A 4,935-nucleotide genomic window follows, 5' to 3' on the forward strand; every position below is an offset into this window, starting at 1 on the left:
GGGTGTGCACTCTTGTTTATTTACCAACAACATCCTTCTTGATTGTGAATTTATAATTGAACAAAAATATTACACTAGATTCCATACAGTTAAGAGAAGAATTCGTCATAAAACAAAGAACAAGACATGTATTTCAACAGTTAAGATGACATGATTATTTGTAAAATTATCATGAAAATTGTATAATAATTCTTGTTAAATTTTTTGAGTGATTTGTGTCTTTTGTTGGCAACAATTTACAGGTGATTTCTGGCTATTACAGAATTTGAGGGCTCGTCCAGGATCTCTTTAATTATAAGATTTTTGAGAATTTTTATTGAAATATAACTAGCCATCAAAATTCTCAAAATGGCTTTGGGCAAACTTTAAAAAAACGCCAGACCTGGAAGGGTTTGATTAACACAAGAAAGAAGAATGAATTGGTGTTGCTTGCTAAATCTATACAAATAGAGTATTTATGAGAAAACAAATTAAAAAACATTTGTAATAGACAATGTAGGTAAGTCAGAACGTTTTGTTGAAGAGGCTCTTGAACTCAAAATCGAAATGTTGATGCTATAATTATTTATTTTTTTACAAAAATCAAAGTACTGAGCACACAGATAGTAAGCTTATGTCATAGAATAAAAGTCTGTCTAGTTATGATATGTCTAGTCCAAAACCTGATTTGTTTGAGAATAAATAACTAGTTTGTGCTTATTGTAAGAAAACAGTTACCTGATGGCTGATTATTTTGGATTCCGGAAGAAAAATGAAAGAGGTACAAGTCAAGTGCTTGTACGACTTGTTACCAATTAGTTGGAATGTCTTGGCTTTTAAGTCAAGTGTGTGTGATCAGATGGCGGATTAAACACCCTTTATGCCTGATTGGTTTGCTTCTTTTGTTGATAATATTACTTCTCAGCTTATTCAGAATTTACGGGACACTAGAGCTTCTCGGATTTTGCGTTGCCTTTGCCCGAGGAGACGTCTGTTGGTGCACCAGTTTGTTACAGGATGTGAAGTAAGGTTATATTAATGTTCCGTTCCATTGTATTGTTCTAAAGTCAAATTTAATTACTGGACCAGTTGTTATGGGTGTTCCTCCTAATCTTCCTGTTGAGGGCGTTTCGTAATTGTTAGGAATTGATACAGCCAGGACCAAAGTGGTTGCTGTACCAATTGTTACCAGTGAATAAACTCATCATAGATACCAGGACTAAATATTGTATATACGCTAGACGCGCGTTTCGTCTACAAAAGACTCATCGGTGACGCTCGAATCCAAAAAAGTTAAAAGGGCCAAATAAAGTTCGAAGTTGAAGAGCATTGAGTACCAAAATTCCTAAAAGTTTTGCGAAATACAGCTGAGGTAGACAAGCCTAAGTATTTCAAAAAATCAAAAAAATTCTAAACAGTTAATTTATAAATATAACCATATCAATGATAATTCATGTTAGCTTAAAAAGTGCTGACTTCTTGGATGGTGATACCCTCGGGGAAATTAATCTCCACCAGCAGTGAACCGATTTTGGATGTTAAATCACTTAAACATAATGGTGAAATGTTTCAATCTTGTGTTGTTTCTAGAGCGATTTTTAGAAAACAACAAAGTGAGGATTTACAAGTGGACCAGTATGATTATATTGACATTTCTAACACTGTCCTTTCCAACATTGAAGGTCCTAGTAGCTCATACGAAGGCGTAAGTGAGACCACCTTGTTTTAACAAGCATTTAATTATGTCATGATCAGACGTGAACTGCCATTCAGTAGACAAAAGACAGTTTGTGGAGTAGCAAAATAAAGACCCTGGGCTTCTTCACCTCAGCAAGAGGACCCATCCACAGGAGGAAGCAAAGTGGCAGAATGCTTCAATTATCAATATGGCATTATAATGCAGAAATGGAGGTGCCCTGATGCTATCACAGAGGAGGAATGGAAAGTGGTATACCAAGTGGTGTTGCCTAAAGTTTATAGGTAAGCTACTATTGGTTTTGCCCATGATACACCCTGATCTGACATTTAGGTATAGGGAGACAAAAAAAATATATGCTTCACAATTATACTATTGAGAAGTAAAACCACAAAATACTGAAATCCAAGGAAAATTCAAAACGGAAAGTCCCTAATCAAATGATAAAACACATCAAACGAATGGACAACAACTGTCTTAATCCTTACTAGGTACAGATATTTTCAAATGTAGAAAATGGTGGATTGAACCTGGTTTTATAGCGCTAAACCTCTCACTTGTATGAAAGTCGCATAAAATTCCGTTATGTTTACAACGATGCTAGCAAAACAGACAGAATCGTTAAAATAGTCAAAATACGGCTACAACAGTCATCACTGTGTAACAATCTAATAACAAACAAACATTTACTAAAAGCCATACCCATAGCCAGGGGGAGGTTCGGGGGGTTCGGACGACCCCCCTTGAAAACAAATAAGCACTGTTATAGTCAATGTTCTGTTCGAATTGTGACTGATAAAGTCGAGTTTGTGAGTCCAACGAACCCCCCTTTTGAAATTCCTGGCTACGGGCCTGGCCCTATTATTAATATCAGAATCGTTTTCAAAATGAGATATACGAATACCAACAGTATTCATAATTTTATTTAAATAACTGTCTGGATATTTCGTACGACAGTGTTTCCGATCTATAACAGATGTAGGACGATGTGTAAGTCCTTTCTTACGAAAAGTTTTGATCTCACGGTCTTCGATGATGTAGAGTGTTCTTGTAATGACATGACTATAGCATGCATAGGGATGATAAAGTCATTGAATATACTAGATATGTTAAAAAAATCTATTATACCTCTATTTTATATCAAAATTTATGAAAATGCCGTTTGTGATTTTCAGGTTTATCGATACTAGGCAACAGAGGTTAATCGAATTTCAAATCTATATAATATATAAATCTATATGTAAGCATTAAACTGGAAAAACCCGACTATTGTGCTAAAATTGAAATAACTTAAAGGCTTACTAATAATGATTTTTTACAAAATATAAATGTGATTTCAATCTGACTGAAGCAAAGTGAGTGAGAGGACACTGATGGGCGTATGACATTTGCGCCGATTTTGAAAATGTTCATTCTTTCATTTGCGCCGATTTTATATTTGCTCCTAATTAGATTTACAATCTACATTTGTACAAGTGGCAAATGGAAGAGGTCTATACTGATAAATGAAAAATAACATGACTTGGATGGAGAGTTCTCTCATGGACACTCACATCTTCTTATATCTATTCACCTGTAATTTACCTGTAATAAAATCGGCGCAAATGAAAATAAAAATCGCCGCAAATGAAAGAAAAAATCGGCGCAAATGAAATGCAGATCGGCGCAAATGCAAAACGCCGACACTGATAAATATAGAAAGTATAATGATAATTATAATTTAGGAAAAGTTGTGAAGATAGAGTTGTGCCCCCTTACTTATAAAGTTTTATTCTAAGCGAGGTTAAACTAAATATAAAACAGTTTGGTTTACTTAGCAAAATATATAGAAGAAGAAAAAAAATATTCTGCTTATGATCGTTTTTTTTATTTATTAAAAAACAACGTCGACAGTACCGGTATGTGATCATTAACGCTGTTCATTTAATTGATAATAAAATAAGCTCGTGTGATTCAGAGAAAAGAGATATCCCGGACGGTTTGCTCGAATATTTTAAATTATTACAAAAAATCATCCAAAGAACTTATCACAGATATTAGGGAAATAATTTAAAAAAAAATCATAACATTTTTGTTAGGCCTGCTGGGAAACATGCAGGAGTAGACCTGGCTAAACACAAAGTAAATACAGGAATTTCGATAATAGGACGGGTCGTTGCATACCTATGCCGATGCATATTTATCTAGAATACCAATTCGTTAATAAAAAAGAAAGAATGTTCAGAGTAATATCTCTAACCTCCACCCATCTTTTTTCTAAATAAGGCTGTGGAAGAAATCGAGATACCAGGTAGCAGAGGTTGGGAAGAAGTTCACATATAGCCTGTCTCAGGTAGCAGAGGTTGCGAAGAAGTTCACATATAGCCTGTCTCAGGTAGCAGAGGTTGCGAAGAAGTTCACATATAGCCTGTCTCAGGTAGCAGTGGTTGCGAAGAAGTTCACATATAGCCTGTCTCAGGTAGCAGTGGTTGCGAAGAAGTTGACATATAGCCTGCCTCACAATTGCGGATAAGAAAATAAACTTTAAGAACAATTACTTCATTACTAAGAATTCCTGAGTTAATTATTAAATTGTTAGAGTCTTCTGAAAATTTAAATCATGAATGAGAGCAACTCGATCTGTGAAATGTGAAATTCTAAAATTTGAATTAAATGCTGAAACAGATCACAGATAAAATATATATTTGTCCATCCACAATAAAAGTGTAAGCCAATTAAGAAAGAATCAAATTTAGATTAGAATTAGTTTCATTGGCCTGGAATTTGTTGTATGTAGCATATTAAGATTTTAGAATGTGGTGTAAATCTTATTTTAATGAAAGATGCCGACCTAGTACATGACCATACTAATATCTCGTTTTCGGGCAAGGTTATGAACTGCATCAATTTGTAGATTTAGCTGCTTTAACAAATAAACAGAAAACATGAATCCGAATAAATCAGGTATAATGTCAATGATAAGAAGCCCCCAAAAAATAACTCATTCTAAAATTGAGCTCCAAAATTGATGTTTTCTATCATTATACTTTTTGATATTTACTTGTTTTAAAGGGCACTAGCTGTCAAATTCATGTTCATCGATTTGTTTTAAATTCTCATATTTGATTTATAAGAATGTAAAACATTTATCAAAATTTTAAAAAGTCTAAAATAAACTAGTTAAAGGGCATGGGCGCAATAATATGTATCTACGTTTTTATGTATTTTAGTCTAAACGCCATGTAATTTACTATCGAGCTGACATCCGAAGACCTCCGATG

Source organism: Mytilus trossulus, chromosome 6 (assembly GCF_036588685.1).
Source record: "Mytilus trossulus isolate FHL-02 chromosome 6, PNRI_Mtr1.1.1.hap1, whole genome shotgun sequence".
Lineage (NCBI taxonomy): Eukaryota > Metazoa > Mollusca > Bivalvia > Mytilida > Mytilidae > Mytilus > Mytilus trossulus.